The sequence below is a fragment of the Lissotriton helveticus genome, chromosome 3_1 (assembly GCF_964261635.1).
Source record: "Lissotriton helveticus chromosome 3_1, aLisHel1.1, whole genome shotgun sequence".
Lineage (NCBI taxonomy): Eukaryota > Metazoa > Chordata > Amphibia > Caudata > Salamandridae > Lissotriton > Lissotriton helveticus.
Window position 1 is genome coordinate 1587769969 of NC_136061.1, and position 23405 is coordinate 1587793373.

Sequence of the window (23405 nt, forward strand, 5' to 3'; positions counted from 1 at the left end):
AGGGGGAACTCTGCACTTGTGGATTTGCACGCCCGCCTCCCGCCGCCTTACTCCTATTCCCAGCTTGGAGTCGGGCCGCCGAGCGGAGCGTGGGCGTGGTAAAAGACTTCAACACCCAGCAGCCCTAGCGGCACCCAGACTCAGCTTTTCGCGCCAGGAGGCGCTTAAAAATACCGTCATCCCGGTCGAGTGGGGGTTTCCTGCTCAATTTGTGTTGGTGCCTGTGCTTTGCCTACCATTCTTTTTTTGTCTCGATTGCTGGCCAGGGGGAACTCTGCACTTGTGGATTTGCCCGCCCGCCTCCCGCCGCCTTACGCCTATTCCCAGCTTGGAGTCGGGCCGCCGAGCGGAGCGTGGGCGTGGTAAAAGACTTCAACACCCAGCAGCCCTAGCGGCACCCAGACTCAGCTTTTCGCGCCAGGAGGCGCTTAAAAATACCGTCATCCCGGTCGAGTGGGGGTTTCCTGCTCAATTCGTGTTGGTGCCTGTGCTTTGCCTACCATTCTTTTTTTTGTCTCGATTGCTGGCCAGGGGGAACTCTGCACTTGTGGATTTGCCCGCCCGCCTCCCGCTGCCTTACTCCTATTCCCAGCTTGGAGTCGGGCCGCCGAGCGGAGCGTGGGCGTGGTAAAAGACTTCAACACCCAGCAGCCCTAGCGGCACCCAGACTCAGCTTTTCGTGCCAGGAGGCGCTTAAAAACACCGTCATCCCCGTCTCGCGGGACGCCGGGCGAAGCCCGGGCAAAGGGCGGGCCGTTTTGTGGCCGTTCGGTGGCTGAAGGGGGCTGGGCCCATTCTCTTACGTTCACATCCGCCACCGCCTGATGCCTGTCGCCTCCAATTCTAAAAGCAAGGTATTGCTGTATCTTATATTGCACATCCTTCCTATGTGCTTATATTCCAACTTCACTTAGGAATTGTTCCTTTATTGCCACTATCTACAAAGTCTATTGTACCCTGTTGAGACGTATAGGGCTCCCCCCCTTGTTGCCCATTAGAGCCATTTCACTTGCTGAGTAACGGTGCGGGGGGCCACCGACCTGGGGATTGCACTGCTACTATTATAGTCTTATTATTTGTTTTTGTTTTTTTCTATGGCTGCCACCCCTGAACAAATTGTGTTGGCTGACGTAGGGGGAAATAGCAAAGGTACCATGGACAACTATTTTATCAAACCTGCCCCTGATAGGGAAAGGGAATCCCTATTGGCTGAGCGTAGGGCAGAGCGCCGTCGCTCTATCGAATCTATTAAATCCAGATCTCCTTTGATAACATCACCCCAGTTTAATCCATCGGGAGTAGGTCTGACTCCTGAAAACGAGGATCCGTTATCTACGCAGGGTATTCCAATGCTTCTGTGAGATACGCCCCTCTCATCGGCTGTCCTTAATAGTGTGGGTACAAATAATATATTAATCCCCAGTGCTATTAATACGGGTATTGAAGTTATATCCGACACTCCTCGAGTAGCAGTGGGTGATTCTAAAAAGAAAGTTGAGAAGCGGGAGGTTCCCAAAGTCTTTGGACCGCCACCAAATAAGAGACGGAGAAGGGGTGGTGCTCCACAAAAAGGTAAGATTAGCCATACTGACTTTGGCAAGGGCAAAAAGGCTAGTTTTACACCTGCACTCACTACAAAGACTACTTTAATTACTGATTCAGCCCAAGAGGTCCCGCTCGAAATAATACCTTCTATAAATATCCCTATATTGACTGCACTTAGTCCTGGCTCACTATCTACCAGAAATTCCATGTCCAACGAACAGTCGCCCGCTGTCTCCCTCAACAGCATTGAACACCTACTTAAGTCATTTGCATCTCCCATACTAGAGAGGCTCAAGAGGCTGGAGCAACGGCTGGAGGGCTTGGAAATGGCTTTTACCAACAAAGTAGACCTATCGAAAGATACTGCAAAGCTAGTCTTACCCCCCGTAGCCGCAGCCCCAACCTTTACCCCTGCTATCCAAAAGAACTTGAATCCATCTAGCAACTCTGCGAGCCGTAAACATCAAGGGGCAAATTTCCCTAAAGCAGCTAATCAACCCGGCCCACACACTTTTAAGGAACCGCTGAAGGGGGCTAATATAGCCGCTACCAGAAATAAACAGGAGGTAAGGGGGAGGGCGAATCCAGATAAAGTAGTAAACCATCGGGGCCGCCAAGTTGACGTTGAATTACCACCAGACGCGGTCCCCTATGTGGTTGTACTTACGGGTGTTCCCACTTTAGAAGACGACAGGAAGGAAGGTTTCAGTCAATTAAAAAAAAAACTATGCACTGGCGTAGCCAACATAGACCGCTCCCATGCAATATCAATGGCGAGATTGTTCATGTGCGACGACTCTCCTGGTTGGGGAGCCGAGAGAAAGACATTGCAGGCGATTTAATCGTCATAAATTTCAGAGATCCAGGTGCGGTCAGACACATCCTAAACTGGAGGCTAGGGACCGCTAGTACAACCATTGTTCCCTGCGATCTGACCTACTTCTACCCAAGACCCCAGGTGACTCCTATGCTGCGCTTAGGCGCCCCTCCTGGTTCACTGAATAATCCACCTACAACATTTAACAATCAATATATGTCGCATTCTTCCAACTGTATGATGGCAAACAATGTTTTTGGGTGGAATACTGAACCTTATAGGGGACATGGTAATAATTTTGGGGGGCTGGACCATTCGCAAGGAACCAGGGGAATGGAGCATTTGTTGCCATTTACCCCCCTTGAAGTCGCTAACAGATTTGAAGCCTTTTCAGGCTTGGACGACTGTGAATGACGGTTGGGGCCCCCTGCTAGCACATCCCCAATTCTTAAGACAAAAGTAATTAAAGATAATTTGAGTACCCAAAAATATAACCTGGCTCCTGTACATATTATTAGTATACAGGAACCCTGCCCTGAGATAGTCCCTCTGCTTGAAACCCAAGTACCTGGGGAAGAAATAACATCGCTCCCCCAGTTGGCTAATCTTTCGGGGATAACTCCCAGTGTTTATCGACCCCTGTGATATCTACTGATGCAACATGCCCAATTAATACAGAAATTCCCGGTAGTATAATATCATGGAATATAGCGGGCCTTGCTTCAAAAATTAATGACGCACATTGGCGATTACTAACTATGTCCTACTCCATTATAGCTCTACAGGAGACATGGGCTAGTGAGCCATCCCATTTGATGGGATATAAAACCTTCTTTACGCCAGCAGTCCCTAGCAAAATGGGTAGACACAAGGGAGGGTTGTCTATATATGTGTCGATTTACTCAGGTCCTACTGTCCGCGGGAGCTTTTTGGATTGCCCATATTATCAAATATTAATGGTAACATGGGGATCTCTTAAAAATTTAGCTATAATTAATTTCTATAACAACGTCCCGAAAGTACATGTGGAAACTGTAATTAAAAAACTGTCAGGCACTCTTAAGAGGATTGAAGACAGCTGTCCGGGCGATTTGGCTCTTATGTGGGTAGGGGACTTTAATTGCACTTTATGTCCAAGGAGTCTACAGGGTGTGTGTGGATGGGAAGATGATAACTTAGGGGCGTCAAGCCATTTTGCCCATACAAAATTAGGGGACATGCTAAACAACTTATTGGTGGATTATTCCATGGTATTTATTAATGAGGCTTGTTCCGTGCCTAAAACATTTTCACCCACCTTTAATGGAAGAGGGGCAAAATCAATTATTGATTTTACTTTACTTTCATCTCGCTACGCCCCACTAGTCACTAAATGGGAGACAATCATAAGTGGTATTAGTGATCATTACCCTATCTCAGTCACCTTTAAGCTAAGTCTGGATGCGCCGCTCCCTAATATTGAATGCAATTATGACCTTAATCCCATCTTAGGTCAGCGTAACGGATTTTGCATTAAATGGGAGAAGGTAATACCAGAGAGCTTCCTAAAAAAACTAGTGACCATTTCCCAAAAGGAAATTAATACGTGTTTGACGCTAGAAGAGAACGAAGAACATGTTTTGGATTCCTTCAATAAAATCTGTTGTTCAATTAAACAACTTTTGAACAGAAACCCGCGCAATACAGTTAAGAGAACCCCTGGGTGGTTTGATTCAAATTGTACAAAGGCACTGAGCGAACTCAAACAAGTACTGCATGCTACCCCGCTAGTCAGAGCACAGGTACAAATGGCAAGGCGCAATTATCGCGTCGCCCTGGCTAAAAGAAAGTAAGATATAAAAGCTGAAACTTGGGAAGCTCTTCACGCAGCAGCAATTCAAAAGGATACTGTTGCCGTTTGGAAGGCTGTGAACGCTCCCTTCTACCAAGATGACCATGGCCCTCGTTTAGATAACGCTATTACGGCCCAGGAGTGGGTGTGTCATTTTCAAGCCCTCTATGACACACTGGTTCTACCTGTACCTTGCCCGGAAAAATTAACAACTAGGGAGGTTGCAGATTGCCCATTCCCCTTAGATATCCACTTCAAACTAGAGGAGGTCTATAAAGCTTTGGGGGAAAGCTCAGCCTCTAAAGCACCAGGACCAGACTCTGTCCCTATTGACGTGTTCAAAATGCATCCAGATCTGTGGGCTCCTCTACTTACTAGAGTCCTGAACTGTATGGGCAAAAGAGGTCTGATCCCAACATGGAAGGAGGCAATCCTGGTCCCGATCTACAAAAAAGGGGGACAGGAATGATCCTGCCTGCTATCGGCCCATCTCATTGCTAGATGGCTTTATGAAGATGGCAGGCAGGGTCATTCTTGCTCGCATACAGGATTGGCTTGAGGGACGGGAAGTGCTATCACCTTTTCAGTATGGGTTCAGGGGAGGACGGGGGACAATTGAGCAGGGCTTAAATCTATCCCTAACCATCTCTAAATATATACATGCAAAAAAAACAACCTATATGTGACATTTGTAGACCTTAGCTCTGCATTTGATTGCGTTTTGCATGATAATCTCTGGCAGACTTTGAGGGACATTGGGCTGGACAATAAAATAATAGATTATATTAGAGAACTTTACGCCGAGGCGGGAGCACGAGTAAGATACGGCCAGAGGGGGGAATGCACTGAGCTCTTTAGGATTAATAGAGGGGTAAGGCAGGGCTGCATATTGGCTACCCTGCTATTTAACCTCTATATTAATGGGGTGGGAGCTTGCTTAACACAACAGTATTACGATTATCCTGTAATCAAAGTCAAACCCATCCCCATTTTACTCTACGCTGATGATGCGGCAATCCTCTCACAGACAAAGGTGGGTCTTCAGAAAGCCGTACAGACTTTTACCAACTTTATGAAGAACAAGGGGTTACGTGTTAATGTCACAAAGACGTTTACCATGTCATGCGGCCCAAACAAGCAAAGATCACCATGTCTAGTTACTCTAGATGAAAGGAGGGTGGACCTAGCCGACATCTTTTATTATTTGGGGGTACATTTTGACAGGCAAGGCACATGGAAGCCTGCGGTGAATGCAAGGGCCCTGGCACTTAATAGAGTTACTGGTGCGCTTATGTGCTTTGCAAAAAAAATAGGGAACAGGCCTGTCAGGGAGCTCCTCCAAATATTTAAATCGAAATGTGTGGCTATTGGGACTTATGGGGCGGGTATCTGGGGCTGGCAGCAAGTGGAGGCGATACAGCGAATCGAGAATAGGTTCCTGCGATTTATAACAGCCACACCGAAGAGCACTCCCATATATGTTTTACATGCCGAAGTTGATCTTTTACACATTACGGATACTATCAAATTAGCCCCGGTCCTACTTTGGCATAATGTTTGGACCAACCCTGCCACAGAACTGAATATGTTTATTATTGAGGATTGCTTAAGTTGTCAGGGGATGAAAAATATTAAACGGCTTAGCTATATCAAGAACTTTGTCAGTGAGATTGGCCATCCTGAATACTTTACTGACCCAGCCTCATTGGAACAGCTCTCCCGATCCATGTTCAAAAAGACCTTATTGGATCACTTGGAATTGCAAAGGTGGAAGGGTGAAAGGAATAAAAAATCTGTCATCAGCCACGACAATGTGACATCTCAGAGGGGCCCTCAGCTGTATCTTGTGATAGATCTTCCCCTACAGCATCGTAGGCTCCTGACATACTTCCGCCTGGAAACCTTCTACAGACTCGTATCATTCCCGAACTCTAATGATTGGACGAGAGTAAAAAGGCGGTGTCCTTGTGATGACAAATCATTTCAATCAAATATACACTGTCCTCTTTTTTGCACTTTATATAGCTATCCTAGACGACAAATTTTAAAACCCCTCCTGATAGCCTGGGGCCTAAGGAAAGCAAGAGATGCCTATAATAAACTCAGATCTTTAGATGATTGCATTACCATCAGCACAGTGAGCCTCTACTTGAATACAATTTTAAGAATAAGAAGGACCATTGTCATGGGATAGTAAGAGATAACTAAGCTATTTTTAACTACTATGTATTTAACTGATTGCACTGTTTTATCTATTTTAACTTTTTTATTAATTTAAAAAAATCTATCTGTAATAATGTTTAATCTTGATTGGAAAAGATGGAATTTTAATAGTGTTTTTATTTGTACACTTTTATGAATTGTGAATTCAATTCGAAAAAAGTCTTTGAACGAACGAACGTACGCATGACCTTTTTTTTTAAAATGAAGTAGTTTGTTACATGTATTCTTGTCGCTGAGTTCTATCAGATATCCATGAGCTTTTTTAAATGATGATATTACATGCTTCGAAATGATTGTTACATGCTTTTACAATGTCACTGTCTTAACATGTGCTTCAATTATATTTGTGCTTTCAGTTAAGAAGTTCATGTTTTGATATAGGTATGTTATGATAGTCAAAGGTCATGGGGTAGAATGCAGTGCTAGAGGCACTCTTACGTTCTGACATCGCGTGATGACCTTTGACTACCTTCATTTTAATTGTCTTTTGGTGTTTCATTTTATCCTAGTCTGAATGTACGCCCTGCATATGCCTTGTTTCTCGTGAAGATTTCTTCTTGCAGTTTTTAAGTGGGAGCTGTCACAGTAGAATAGCCGTGCCAAGAACAGAACGTGTGGGATGTGCATTTGAAAGCATGAGAGAGAGAAAGAGAGGTGTGGAATGTACTATTTGGTCATGAAGTGCAGTGTTATGAGCAATGGTGCACAAATGTGCATTATGTTGTACATCAAGAGATGAAGTATGTGATGATATAAGCCAGGGGTACTCATAGTACGGCCCGAGGGCCGGAGGCGGCCCGGCAAGCCTTCCTTGGCGGCACGCAGACCTTCGAGACAATCGTACCTGTGCTTAAAAACATAATTTATTAGTGTTGGCAAACACCGCCTCAGCAGTGTTTGACTCGGAGACTTTGATAATCACTTCTCCCCTGGCCCCCACAGAGCAGAGTGGAGATGCAGGGGCGCTAAGAGGTGAAATACGACAAAGCCTCTGCTCTGTGGGGCCGGGCGAGATGATTGTCAGAGTGGAGATGCAGGGGCGCTACATCAAAGCCTCAATAATATGTAAATGGTCTTTAAAGACCTGCTAAGTACTTTGGTGCGACTGATGGATGGCTGTCTCTCTGCCCCCCCCCCCTTTAATGACCCTGATGCGGTGTCCATTCACTCACAGTCGCGTGGACACTCCTGTAATTATCAGAAGGGCGCGGGCAAACTGCATTTTAGTCATGAGAAACTTCTTGCCAGATAGGGATCTGTCTGTGTGTGCGCATTGAGGAAGCTGTATCAGCCCGGGCTGAAGACGGACACAGACAGACACACACACAGTGAGATGACAGAGGGGGAGGGAGAGGGAGGGCAGGAGGGAGAGGGAGGGCAGGATGGAAAGAGAGATGGAGAGGGAGGGCAGGAGGGAGAGAGAGAGGGAGGGCAGGAGGGAGGGAGAGGGAGGGCAGGAGGGAGAGAGAGGGAGAGGGAGGACAGGAGGGAGGGCAGGGGGAGAGAGAGGGCAGGAGGGAGGGCAGGAGAGAGAGGGAGGGCAGGAGGGAGAGGGAGGGAGAGAGAGGGCAGGAGGGAGGGCAGGAGGGAGAGAGAGGGCAGGAGGGAGGCCACGAGGGAGAGAGAGGGAGGGCAGAAGGGAGAGGGAGGGCTGGATGGAAAGAGAGATGGAGAGGGAGGGCAGGAGAGAGAGAGAGAGGGAGGGCAGGAGGGAGGGAGAGGGAGGGCAGGAGGGAGAGGGAGGAGAGGGAGAGGGAGGGCAGGAGGGAGGGAGAGAGGGAGGGCAGGAGGGAGGGAGGGCAGGAGGGAGAGGGAGGGAGAGGGAGGACAGGAGGGAGGGCAGGAGGGAGAGAGAGGGCGGGCAGGAGGGAGAGGGAGGGAGAGAGAGGGCAGGAGGGAGGGCAGGAGGGAGAGAGAGGGCAGGAGGGAGGTCAGGAGGGAGAGAGAGGGAGGGCAGGAGGGAGAGGGAGGGCTGGATGGAAAGAGAGATGGAGAGGGAGGGCAGGAGGGAGAGAGAGAGGGAGGGCAGGGGGAGAGGGAGAGGGAGGGCAGGAGGGAGGGAGAGGGAGAGAGAGGGCAGGAGGGAGGGCAGGAGGGAGAGAGAGGGCAGGAGGGAGAGAGGGAGGGCAGGAGGGAGAGGGAGGGCTGGATGGAAAGAGAGATGGAGAGGGAGGGCATGAGGGAGAGAGAGAGGGAGGGCAGGAGGGAGAGAGAGAGGGAGGGCAGGAGGGAGAGGGAGGGAGAGGGAGGGCAGGAGGGCAGGAGGGGAGGGAGAGGGAGGGCAGGAGGGAGGGAGAGGGAGGGCAGGAGAGAGAGGGATGGAGAGAGAGGGCAGGAGGGAGGGCAGGAGGGAGAGGGAGGGAAAGGGAGGGCAGGAGGTAGGAAGAGAGAGGGCAGGAGGGAGGGCAGGAGGGAGAGAGAGGGCAGGAGGGAGGGCAGGAGGGAGAGAGAGGGCAGGTGGGAGGGCAGGAGGGAGAGAGAGGGAGGGCAGGAGGGAGAGGGAGGGCTGGATGGAAAGAGAGATGGAGAGGGAGGGCAGGAGGGAGAGAGGGAGGGAGGGAGAGGGAGGGCAGGAGGGAGAGGGAGGGAGAGGGAGGGCAAGAGGGAGGAAGAGAGAGGGCAGGAGGGAGGGCAGGAGGGAGAGAGAGGGCAGGAGGGAGGGCAGGAGGGAGAGAGAGGGAGGGCAGGAGGGAGAGGGAGGGCTGGATGGAAAGAGAGATGGAGAGGGAGGGCAGGAGGGAGGGAGAGGGAGGGCAGGAGGGAGGGAGAGGGAGGGCAGGAGGGAGAGGGAGGGAGAGAGAGGGCAGGAGGGAGGGCAGGAGGGAGAGAGAGGGCAGGAGGGAGAGAGAGGGAAAGGGAGGGCAGGAGGGAGAGGGAGGGAGAGAGAGGGCAGGAGGGAGGGCAGGAGGGAGAGAGTGGGCAGGAGGGAGAGAGAGGGAGGGCAGGAGGGAGAGAGAGGGCAGGAGGGAGGGAGCGGGAGGGCAGGAGGGAGAGGGAGGGCAGGAGGGAGAGGGAGGGAGAAAGAGAGGGCAGGAGGGAGGGCAGGAGTGAGAGAGAGGGCAGGAGGGAGAGGGAGGGCAGGAGGGAGAGGGAGGGAAGGAAGGAGGGAGAGAGAGAAGGCAGGAGGGAGAGAGAGGGCAAGAGGGAGAGAGAGGGCAGGAAGGAGAGAGAGAGGGCAGGAGGGAGAGAGAGGGCAGGAGGGAGGGCAGGAGGGAGAGAGAGGGCAGGAGGGAGAGGGAGGGCAGGAGGGAGAGGGAGGGAGAGAGAGGGCAGGAGGGAGGGCAGGAGGGAGAGAGAGGGCAGGAGGGAGAGGGAGGGCAGGAGGGAGAGGGAGGGCAGGAGGGAGAGGGAGGGCAGGAGGGAGAAGGAGGGAGAGAGAGGGCAGGAGGGAGGGAAGGAGGGAGAGGGAGGGCAGGAGGGAGAGGGAGGGCAGGAGGGATAGGGAGGGCAGGAGGGAGAGAGAGGGCAAGAGGGCGAGAGAGGGCAGGAGGGAGAGAGAGGGCAGGAGGGAGAGAGAGGGCAGGAGGGAGGGCAGGAGGGAGAGAGAGGGCAGGAGGGAGAGATAGGGCAGGAGGGAGGGATAGGGCAGAAGGGAGAGAGAGGGCAGGAGGGAGGGCAGGAGGGAGAGGGAGGACAGGAGGGAGAGAGAGATGGAGAGGGAGGGCAGGAGAGAGAGAGATGTATGTATGCTGGGTCTGGTGGCTCAGTGGAAGAAGGCATCCGCTGCAGGGACCTGTGTTCAATCTCATGGTCAAAAGTTTTCTTTTTGTTTTAGCCCCGCCCCTCCCCCTCTGACCTCGCCCCTACCGGTGCGGCCCTCGGCCACAAACCATACTGTAAATTTGGCCCCCGAGAGAAAGTTTGTGAGTAGCCATGATATAAGCAGTGGTGCACACATGTGCATTGTGTTGTACATTGGTAAGTATTATGAAGTTCTTACTATTGGCTTTGACATGGCCTCATGTCATCCTGAATTCTGACCCTGCCTTGCTTGAGCTTTTCTGCTGGCACAGACAAGTCCCCAGAGTGTTTGCAAATTATTTGGGTTAATCACGTTGAAGGTTATTTTGTGAGAGATTATTTAATGTACCCTGGAAGGCTTTTGTAAGCTTCGTTAAGATAAAGGCGGATACATGTGAGAATTTAGAGGGATCATGGGAACTCCTTTTGACCTGGAATGCTTTCATAGTAGGTGGCCAGTTCCAGGAAGTTTCCTTGGCGCAGAGTGAAAGACTCTCAAACCTTATAGTGTGTTTTGAGACTATAAAGGGATCACTGAGAGAATATCGACAGTCAAAATATCGACTTGCCAAAATATCGAGGTAAAAATATCGAATGCCAGAATATCGGCTTCCTATCTACAAACAGGTAAGTACAAAAATATCGACTACAAAATATCGATAGGAAAAATTATAGACACTCAAAACATCGAATTTTAATCTTAAAATTAATTTAAAACTAATATAATAATAAATATAATTAATTTAAACATACTTGAATAAACTTAAAATTAATAAATAATTAATGTAACTTTAAAAAAATAATAATTTTAAAACATATATATATATATATATATACATATTATTAACAAAACATATACAATATTTTTTCCGTAGGATAGCGAGAGGGTTAAATTTACTATTCGCACTCTAGAGAGTGCAACAGTAGGGAAAGCGTTGGATAGCGTAGGGGTAAAAATTACTATTCCCACTCCAGTGAGCGCAACAGTAGGGAAAGCATTGGATAGCGTAGGGGTAAAAATTACGATTCCCACTCCAGTGAGTGCAACAGTAGGGAAAGCGTTGGATAGTGGGAGGGTAAAGATTACTATTACCACTCCAGAGAGAGCAACAGTAGGGAAAGCGTTGGATAGCGTAGTGGTAAAATTTACTATTCCCACTCCAGAGAGCGCAACAATAGGGAAAGCATTGGATAGCGTAGGGGGTAAAAATAACTATTCCCACTCCAGAGAGTGCAACAGTAGAGAAAGAGTTGGATAGCGTAGGGGTAAAAATTACTATTCCCACTCCAGGGAGTGCAACAGTAGGGAAAGCATTGGATAGCGTAGGGGTAAAAATAACTATTCCCACTCCAGTGAGTGCAACAGTAGGGAAAGCGTTGGATAGCGTAGGGGTAAAAATTACTATTCCAACTCCAGAGAGTGCAACAGTAGGGAAAGCGTTGGATAGCGTAGGGGTAAAAATTACTATTCCCACTCCAGTGAGCGCAACAGTAGGGAAAGCATTGGATAGCGTAGGGGTAAAAATTACTATTCCCACTCCAGTGAGTGCAACAGTAGGGAAAGCGTTGGATAGTGGGAGGGTAAAGATTACTATTACCACTCCAGAGAGAACAACAGTAGGGAAAGCGTTGGATAGCGTAGTGGTAAAATTTACTATTCCCACTCCAGAGAGCGCAACAATAGGGAAAGCATTGGATAGCGTAGGGGTAAAAATAACTATTCCCACTCCAGAGAGTGCAACAGTAGAAAAAGAGTTGGATAGCGTAGGGGTAAAAATTACTATTCCCACTCCAGGCAGTGCAACAGTAGGGAAAGCATTGGATAGCGTAGGGGTAAAAATTACTATTCCCACTCCAGTGAGTGCAACAGTAGGGAAAGCGTTGGATAGCGTAGGGGTAAAAATTACTATTCCATCTCCAGAGAGTGCAACAGTAGGGCAAGCGTTGGATAGTGGGAGGATAAAAATTACTATTACCACTCCAGAGAGAGCAACAGTAGGGAAAGCGTTGGATAGCGTAGTGGTAAAATGTACTATTCCCACTCCAGAGAGCTCAACAGTAGGGAAAGCATTGGATAGTGTAGTGGTAAAAATAACTATTCCCACTCCAGAGAGTGCAACAGTAGAGAAAGAGTTGGATAGTGTAGGGGTAAAAATTACTATTCCTACTCCAGTGAGTGCAACAGTAGGGAAAGCGTTGGATAGCGTAGGGATAAAAATGACTATTCCTATTCCAGACAGTGCAACAGTTGGGAAAGCGTTGGATAGCGTAGGGATAAAAATTACTATTCCCACTCCAGTGAGTGCAATAGTAGGGAAAGCGTTGGATAGCGTAGGGGTAAAAATTATTATTCCAACTCCAGAGAGCGCAACAGTAGGGAAAGCGTTGGATAGCATATGGATAAAAATTACTATTCCAACTCCAGAGAGTGCAACAGTAGGGAAAGCGTTGGATAGTGTAGGGGTAAAAATAACTATTCCCACTCCAGAGAGTGCAACAGTAGAGAAAGAGTTGGATAGCGTAGGGGTAAAAATTACTATTCCCACTCCAGTCAGTGCAACAGTAGGGAAAGCGTTGGATAGCGTAGGGATAAAAATTATTATTCCTACTCCAGAGAGTGCAACAGTAAGGAAAGCATTGGATAGCGTAGGGATAAAAATTATTATTCCCACTCCTGTGAGTGCAACAGTAGGGAAAGCGTTGGATAGAGTAGGGGTAAAAATCACTGTTCCAACTTCAGAGAGCGCAACAGTAGGGAAAGCGTTGGATAGCGTAGGGATAAAAATTACTATTCCAACTCCAGAGAGTGCAACAGTACAGAAAGCGTTGGATAGCGTAGGGGTAAAAATTACTATTCCCACTCCAGTGAGTGCAACAGTAGGGATAGCGTTGGATAGCGTAGGGGTAAAAATTACTATTCTTACTCCAGAGAGTGCAACAGTAGGGAAAGCGTTGGATAGCGTAGGGTTAAAAATTACTATTCCCACTCCAGTGAGTGCAATAGTAGGGAAAGTAAATACTTCATATATAAATAACATAAATATTAATACCAATTACAAATTAATTAAAATATTTTAACATTTTATCAAATATATTAATCAATTAAAATTACAAATAAAAATTAACTAATAATAAAAATGTCTACTAATATTAATTATTTACCAATTACCAATAAATTAATTTATAATATAAAATAATTAAAAATTAGATACAAATAAAAATATTAAAACATTTAATTACTTACAATTAAATTACTTCCCAAACTATTCCCCTATAAACACACAACCCACTACAGAAAATAATGTAATATAAGTAACATATTTATCAATTAATCAATTACAATAAATTACAAAATATATTTTAATTAATTACCAATTAATAATTAATTAACAATTAATTCTAAGTAAATACCAATAAATAAAATAACATATTTAAGTAATTATAATTAAATTACTTCCCACCCTATTCCCGTATAAACCCACAACCCGCTAAAGAAAACAAATTACTAAAATTAACATATTCATCAATTAATCAATTAAAATTAATTACCAATTATATTTTAATTAATTACCAATTAATAATTAATTGACAATTAATTTTAAATAAATACCAATAAATAAAATAACATATTTAATTAATTATAATTAAATTACTTCCCACCCTATTCCCCTATAAACCCACAACCCGCTACAGAAAACAAATGACTAAAATTAACATATTCATCAATTAATCAATTAAAATTAATTACCAATTATATTTTAATGATTATTAACTTACCTTAAATTCAATATTTTTGTTGTCTATATTCTGTCTAGTCGATATTATGTCCATTCTATATTTTTGATTCGATATTATGTCCATTTTTATTCGATAATACCATTTTCTAGTTGATATTTTGGTAGTCTATATTCTGTCTAGTTCATATTATGTCTATTCTATATTTTTTACTCAATATTATGTCTAGTTGATAATAAAAACTCGATATTTTGACTCTATACCACTATAAAGCCAGAGAATCTTGGCAGCCAGCTTGGGAACTCATTTGTGGGACAGACGTGCCATCACAAAAGAACGGAACCTGAGTCCCAGTCGAGAGTCCATTGCCTGGCTGTTAACGGGCTCCTCCAGCTTGAGTTAAGGATGTCGAGTGAACGATTGGGTGAGTTGATTTGTTTCTGACTAGTTCCATGGTAATGCGTGGTTCCAGTGGCTGTGGTCATTTTAGGTGTTTTCTTTGTGATGTGTGAGTAAGTCAGAGTGCACATCCAAAGGAATCATTTGATGTATTTAGTGTATATATCATTCTGATTTCTTGCAGGATGTCCAGTAGTATTTGCTGCTTGTTTATTCATTATTATTATTGATGCATTTAACTTTTACATTTACCAAGTGTATTATTATTGCTTGAATATAAATATTTATATATCTCTATGTACATTTGAATGTTACTAATTTGATATCTGGGAAAGTCTTGTGTTAGAGAGCATTGCATAAATAAAACCCCAAGTCTTATTCTAAAAAGCGAGCCTTTGCATTTTGTAAAGTGAAACCATTTCCAGGTGTTGTTGTGTTTTATGTCCCCTGCTTCATTGTGATCGGGCCATCGTCTGGATTGGTATTTTGAAGGTGAGGCAAGACAATGTAACAATGAAACACAACATATCAATAACTGAAAAACAACAAAAAAAACTGTTCAAGTTTTCCCGAGTTCTATTTCTTCACCCATGCACTGATATTTTCACAGGTCGTCTGGAAAATCAAAAGAGAAAGTTCTCTCCTTGTAAGTCACTTTGAAAAAATAGGGATGCTCTAGGCTATATCTTGCATTCATAGAGGGTAATGCAGGGAAAAAGGATAGGAATTCCTTCCGATGGGCCACTGTTGCACGAGCCACATCCTGTGAGAAAAAAGACCCTTTGACCGCACTAAAGCATCTGCTTTCTTAGCTTAGCCGCTGGTAAAGTGATGAGACATTCAATATATTCCAAGAAAAGGACAATTATTCCTCTTGGACATCCAGAGGATCAAGATCCCGAAGACTTAGGACCAATTTTATGAGCACTGTTGTAGATTAGGATTTGTGTGTTCTTTAAGCCCAACTATCTTCAGGATATGCAATTTAAGAAAGTCAAGCATGTCCGAACCTTCTGACCCTTCAGGGATGCCATAAATTCTAAGGTTATTTTGACGATTGTGATTTTCCAAATCCTCAGTTTGTTTCTTTGGAAGAGCAATTTCCTTGGACCTACCCTCAAACTCAACTGCAACATCATGCATATTACTAATGCGTTGTTCAACCTCTAACACTTTTCTCCTAGCCGCTGAAGCATAGAATTGGTTTTCGAAGTTCTATTTCTTCCATGAAGTCCTCCAGGGTCAAATTTACAGGAGATTTAGTAGGAGAACCTGGGTCCTTTATGTGCCATTTTGTGTGAGTGGTGACATCTTTATGGGTAGAGGGATTATTTCCAGATGAGGTCAGCACCTTTTGACCTGAAGGTGAAGAGGACTCTATAAGTGATAAAAACAGCAGAAATTGAAAGACTTGGAAAGGAAGAACAGCCCTGGTAAAATGCCTACATGTGCAGAGCAACAAAATGGACCTCTGTTGCAAGTTAAAAGGAGCAGCTAGAATTTTAGAAAAAAGTGACCAAATGTAAGAAATGCTGCTCACTTGGACTGTCAAGGGACTGAATTAATACTCCAAAACAGAGCAAGTCCCATTTGTATGCAACAAAGGTCCATTATAAAGACCATTTGCAGGGTAGATATTGGTTAGTGTGACATATGGAGGCTGAATCAAAACAATTGCAAAGGCTAAAGGATAATAAACTGCCTCTAGTATGTTCACCTGTGCTCTGTGGTAAATAAAAGCAGAAGCAGAAGTTCCTTTAGAGGGCAAGCCACCAAAGGATGTGCTTACTAAATACTGCCTGAATAAAAGTTGAAATTTTGAGGAGGAAACTGAGGCAATTCAATGCTTGTGTCCTCAGAGAATAATTGCACTGGCATATGGAAGCTATGAAAGCGCAGGTGCGCTGTGTGAGAACAATAAAAGTGTTGACACACTAAATATAAAACAACATGGTGGCCTTGTGCGTGAGGTGATACAAAGCAGGGGAGAAATAAAGGTAAAAGGGCTTAAGAAATGCCCAAGACCAAAAGAATACCTTATTCCCGCACATTAACAGAGAGTTTTCCGGCCAGGCAGTGCCGGCATACATCAAGGAGCCGTCCTTCTCCGATGAAAGGCTCCAGTGCACCAAGGAGCTCTCGAAGCCCACGGTCATCTTGCAGGAAGCTCAGCCACCCACCCCCCAGAAAGAGATGTATCGAGAGAGATGTGAGGTAGACATAAGTGAGATAGAGAGAGTGATAGAGAAGAGGGTAAGTACTCAGTGATGTTGAGAGAAAGAGGTAAAGAGAGATGAATGAGCTAGAAAAGGTGATGTGAAGGAAAGTGAAACATGACAGAAAGCTTATTTTTGTTTAATAATTCACATAATTGTCACCAGTCACAGAAACTTCAAAGTTTAAATGCATGCATGCTCAGCTGTCAAAATAATTCACTTTTTATGCACACAGTTGTTGTAGGACGTGTAACTGTCCTTTGAACTTTGTAAGGGTGCCCATTAGAAGCTAGGGTCCCTGGGCAATTTCTGGCTTAGACCACACATTAAACCATTGTGATAGCACTGCTCAGTAATGAGGCAAGCTTTCATGGTCTCCACTGGAAATAATCATTGGCAAAGCCAATAGGTCTCAACTATGTAAGAGTTATTAACTTTGCCAATGTATTTGCATTTGTGGTATTAATAGAGACCGTTAAACCAAAAATGCGGCAAAGAGCCGATTCAGGAAAGAGCTGTATGAGAGGAGAGGAACAAAACCAAGAAAAAAACCTTGGTAGCTAAACTACTCTCAACAAGGACTAGTTGGAAAATAACCATTTCTTAACATGCCTGCGAAAAGGCAGGTACGAGTTGACACTCCTGATATGTTCCTAATGGGAGTTACACAATCTGGCAGCCACCACTTTGAAAGCTCATTCCCCCCAACTTACTTTCATGGATCTAGGTACTGAGACCATGCCTCGTCCTGCCAATCTTAGAGGTCTACTGGGGGCATGCCAATTAAAAGCGGTCCTGAGATAAGTCAATCCCTTATGCACTAAGCAAAGGGCTTTGAAAGATGCTTGCTTTTGCACTGGAAATAAGTGATCTCAAACCATCCCTAACCGAGGCATGCCTAGGCAGTCCCAGGACCAAACGTGTTGCAGGATTTTGAATGGTTTGGAGCTCATTTAGTGAATACTGATTGGCATTAAGATAAAGGGCATTGCAGTAGTCCAAGTGAGAGGTGATATGCGCAATGAATTTTGACACCCTAAGCTCTTGCCGAAGAAACAGTTAGGATTTTCTTCAAAATCTTAATGACCCAAAAGGATGTAGCCTAATGGCCAGGGCTGTCGATCTCTAATCTGGGGAACAGGGTTTGAGTTTAGGCAACGACGCTCAACATCCTGTAATTCTCGGCAAATCACTTAATCTCCCTGTGCCTACAAAAAAATGTATGTGTTCTTGTGTAACGAAACTAGTGCTCATTCAAAGTGCTCTGATACCTTTGGCCAAGTTCACGCTATATAAAACTATGATAAAAAAATAAAACAGGACTTCACTTTTCTATTAACCTGGGTGTTGAAGGTAAAGATGTTACTGAAAAGCGCACCCAGATTTTTGGCTGCAGCTGCTGGAACAGATAGAGTGCCGCAGGTTTCCGGCCACCATCAGTTGGCCCAGATCAAACTGTCAATCCCAAAAAACGAATCTATGTTTTCTCTCTGTTCAATTGGAGCCAGTTTTCCCACATCCACCTGTCAATTTCTGACATGCAAGCCCTAAACTTATCAGGGACTCCTTCCCAGTCAACAGAAATGGACACGATGATCTTGGTGTCATTAGCATAGGATGATACCTTGAAGCCAAAAGAATGCACCAGCTTTGCTAGGGGGCAAAGCTTGTGCTTTTTGGCAAGTTGTAGTGCAGCGTGGCTATGACACTGCCAGTGTTGGCCACATCATATTGTTTTTTTCTTTCTATTGGGGGGGGCAACACAGACAACGGGAGGGGGGTATGGAATGGGCATCACTAACAGCGAGAGGGACCGTTGTAAGGAAAGTACAGTGGGCAACAAAAACCAGCTGATGTGGCCAGCACTGGCCATGACATATTGTTTTTTGTATTATGGTGGGTAGGGGGAGGTAATATGGATAATGAAATGGTGGAGAGCGGTAGGGAAAGAAGCAATACAGACATGAGTGGTGGTGTGAAGAAGCAACGTGGACAATGCAGGGTAGAGATGGGAGGGGAAAGAAGCAACAGACGCAGAAGGTGGGGAAGGAAGAAACACTAGAGAAGTGAAAAATAAAAATTATTACCTCAAACACAGCTCGATTAGTGGAAGGACATAATCAATCTGAAGCAATCAGTGCTTAGTCCATGCTCCAGCTAAAAGAAGAGGCAGTTAAGCCACAGCTGCTGGCCCATTAGAAGGCAGTCAATAAGAGTGACAAGGAATCCAGTGAGTGGTATACAGTGAACAGGCTGCAATGTCTCTTGTAAGAGAGCACACATGCAGTGCATATGCTATCGCAGCCGAGACCTAAAAATTGAAAAGGCCCTTTTGCACCTGGCTGAATGAGAAATGACCATATTTGAATTGCAATATACTCCATGAAACATGGGTTACTTCTATTACTGCACCTATGATAGCTAACCCCAGGTGCTGCTTAGAAGTGGGTGAGTCCCTGAAAGCTTGAGCCAGGCTCGAGCCAGAAGCCTGGCTCTGGCTGCACTCAAGGTCTTGTTGGAACCTGGAGCTCATAACAAGCTGAGCTTTCATGTGGCTTCTGCCTTCCTCCTTCCACATACCTTGCATGTGGCGCTACCACCAGAGCTGTCGACTGTGGACTCAAGGAACTTTGTTAAAGTTGTGGTGTCGCTTAACATCCTGTGATTCTGGGCAAATTACTTCATTTCCCTATCCCTATAAACAAATAATGGTGCCCTTGTGTAATGTAACAGGTGCAAAGAGCTCCATAACATTCAGGTTGATTTCACGCTGTTGAAAAACTGCCAGAAAGTGCACAAAGAGGTCAAAACAAAGGGGCTTATTTATGAGCCCCTTGTGACACTTCTGCTCAGCCGTTGCATCACTATTCGTGACACAGCGGCAGTGTAAGCAATGCCCCATGCTGCACCATATTACAAAGTGACTCATTTAGGCAGATGCGTCACCTTGTAAACCCCTGCGCCACTTTATACCTGCGTCAGGTACAATGTATGCAGAGTGGGCATTACCCCGCAAGAAAGCCTCATAGAAGTGGGCAGTGAAATCTATCAGATTTCACTACGCCACTTCTAGGATGCCACTATGTCAAAACTCATGGAAGGCATAAGGGTGATGCAGTGCAGTGTATATAGGCCTCCCCCATGCTTTGCTGGAGTTGCATCATGCTTACAACACAACACCAGCAATGCGTGAATTTTGATCCGACAGATACATCAGGATTCTTGACGCATCTGTCACTCCTTGTGACATGGAGCGCTGTATAGTAAATATGGCACCTCCATGGGGTCGCAAGGAGGGCGCAGTAAAAATGTTGCATCGTTGTTTTATTGCAGCGATCCAACACTTTTCATAAATGAGGCCCAAAGTCTTTCAATAAGAATGTTACTGTACAATAATCTGGGCCAGTACAGGGTTTATATGACAATTGTCTTGCCTCTTAGTTCACTATAGGTTCATGTTAAAAAAATTGCACTTTTAGTAAAGTACGTCTCATTGCAGTGCTATAGTCTGTAGTATAAATGTCAAAGCAGAAATAATTTGTTTTGAATTTTGTAGACTATCATGTTTTTCGTGATGTTTGGTCTACAATTTAGATCAGTGCTTTAAATGGGCCGGTACTCACCGGTACCATACCGAGTACTGGCATTTCTTATTTTTAGCACTTCAAGTACTGGCATTTCTCCCCCGCCAAGGAGAGTACCGGTATGTGTGGGTGTTTCACATTCAAGCTGACCTTGACAGAGCAGTGTCCATACCATTCAGGCCCTGCTCTGTCAATCAAATTTACAATATGGTGTGCATTTGTGCACACACTGGAATCCAGGCAACCCACTGATAGAGGGAATTAAGGACGCCATGGGAGGTAAGGAGTTAAAAATGTCCTTTATTCTGCTTGAGCCTTGTGTGTGAGTGTTTGACTGCTTGTGAACGTTTAACGGCTTGTGTGTGCGTTTGCGTGTAAAGGAAAGAGGAAGAGATAGATTCTGGATACTCTACGAAGGTGTTTTAAAGAAGGTATGTGGATTGCTTTGTATGTGCATGTGTGATCGGGCCTGTGTGAGTGTGTGCGCACACAAGAATTTGAGTATTGAGCCCAATGCAAATAAATAATAATAATCAGGGCCACTGTAATTGTACAGCAAGGTTGATTACAATATGAAGCAAGAAGAGGAAAAATATGCAGCATAATGCAGGAAATTTCCTGCTTGTATTACTTCTTTATTTTGGCATTATTATATTTGTTAACATTGTCTGGGCATAGGGTGCACTTCAGTTTAACAACCAAACATAGCAATAAGCAACAGAAAGGTGAGAAGTCAACCTTTAGAAAGCACCTTCCACTGCGCAGCAGCACGTGTTGCTACGATTTTACTAACTGTTGAACTGTTTGAGGTTGAAACCATTTTTTTGCTAAAATCTGCAGATTATGCAGCAGATGATGTACCAAATGCAGCTGTTGCATAATTTAGGTGAAATGGAATCGCATAATTCCACTTCCCTCATAATAACAGTGTGGTATCAAGAATCTGCACTAGATAAACAAGTATTGGCAAAGCCATTTGGTGTGGCCTTGGTAACGCTGGTGTAATCATTAATTCAAAAAAGAATATTGTACTAAGATGCCCAAAAAAAGAAAACATGCCTCCTATATGTGGTGAGCTTAAGCATGCAAACATTTATTTAAATAAAAAAGGATTTATCATTGCAAATAATTTAACATATCAGGCAGGTGTCCTAGAATTGGTTTAGAACCCTTTTTAGTTCTAATACATATCACATGGAAGTATTATTATTATTGGTGCAAGGAAACACTACTATTTGCCCTTAAATACTGTAAACTGGAGACCTATTTTAAACAAACACAATGACTAAAAAGTGGGAAGAAAAAAAGAATTGCCAGAGTAAAGTACTGGCCCACCAGCCTGGCACTGATGTGCGCTTTTTAAGGCAAATTTGTCCATGAGATCGGGAAAAATGTGGTCACTCACAGTGCAAGATAGTTAGTGGCCTTCATGGGCTGACCCTTTGCCCCATGCTATTTGTTGTGATGAGTTGAAGCAGAATGTGAATGATAGCTGAAAAGACCCATGTATGAAGAGGGTAAAATCCCCTCCACATATGTCTGTATTTTTTATTTATGGATGTATTTTAATTGCATAGGGCTGATGTGACAGCTAAAGCTGTCTCTAACCAAGCCTATAAATAAAAAGAGGTTAGCTTGACTTAATTTTCAGGCAGGAGTTGAAGGACAGATCTGTGATGTTTTTTGCTGCTAGTATTGTTTTCTATTGTCTCGAGTTACGACGAGAGGACTAGGGGCCGATATGTGGGTATGCATGTGTGTGTGGGGGGGAGGGGAGATTGTGGCAGATGGGGAGGGGGCGGCAATTAATAGTATCTGGCATGGCTTCAGAAAACGCATTAAAAGGGTTCAAAAGTTGTAAGATAAGGATCCCTTGCTCTATACTATCATTGTACAAATCTCTAAGATGGGGAATGGATGAATTGTGTATAATTTTACAAGACATTTCCAGCAAGCAGAGAGATTTGCAGAATCCGTCCGTTGTACCCAGTGAGTTCTTTTCTTAGGCTCTCCTTTCACTGTGGGCAACACCCTGATGTTAAATCAATAACCTGGAAAAAATGTGAGTTGTGTGCTGAGATTCCCTTGGTGCCAAACGACACCACAAGTCAGTCAGTCTTGGTTATTTTGGGCTTCAAACATATTTCCATGTGTTACGTAGGATAACTAGAACCAGGACCCTAGAAGTTCCTAGAAGGTGTGGGTTCAAGCAGAGTGTGGCAGATTGTAAGTATTCAAAGAATGAGATGTCATCTTTAGGGATAACTGAGTTAAGATAATGAAATGTGCATGATGTTACAAAGAATCTACCCTAGAATATTTATCTAATCACCTCCTGATACCAACTAACGATGATGTAAGAAGACCAGGTGGGAGGGAGGCATGACTACATATCTGGCTTCACGCTTGGTTGTGCCACGCCTAGGCTGGTGGATTTATGATTCATAAAGAGGGACAGTTGAGATGTTTGACATCCCCATTCCAGACACTAACATTTTTATCATTGACTGGTTTCCATAGTGCTTAAAAACCATAAACTAACACAGGTCACACCCATAACTGCCTACCCGTTGCCAACCCAATATGACACAGAGTTTGGCCGGTGTACAGCAATGACCCAAAGTAACAGACAAAACTATCAACACCCAATACCCTACAGTGCTGAGATCTCATAATGCTGGCCTACAGCACCATGCAGGCCTAAGATAACCCACGGAGATGACCAATGTGCATGGTCAAATTGTTCTGAGGATTCTTGCACGTTGTCTGTTCGGGCCAGTCCATACAAATAGAATAGGATGCATGAATATGCCCATTGCGTATATGAGAAGATGAGCATGAGCTCTTTAAATGAGGAGCTCTTTAAAACTATGGTGCTAAAGGAGGGACTGTGCCCAGGACTGTAGAAATACTGTTTAAAAGAAAACCTGGTTTAAAAGAAAAAAATGGTAAAGCAGTAGCCTATTAGTATGCATGTTAAAACTGCTTTGCCATAGCTTGTGAACTAAGTGCTACTCTGCAGGTCTGATAGGGCTAAACCAGGACCACACATCACTGCCACAAGATAGCACATTGGTGGCTTAACATCACTCAGTGCTGGCCTAAATCACCCAAAAAATGGCTCATGATCAGACAAGGAAGGCTTAAAATTCACACAGTCTTGAGCGGTGTGCACACGTTTCTGAACAAAGACCACAAAACGTAGGTCAAGATCACTTTAAGTGCAATGGGCTTCATACATATTTTAGTGGGTCATAACAGCAAAGTGGCTATTAATTACTGTGCATAGGGTATGTCACATTTGAAGAGGGAAT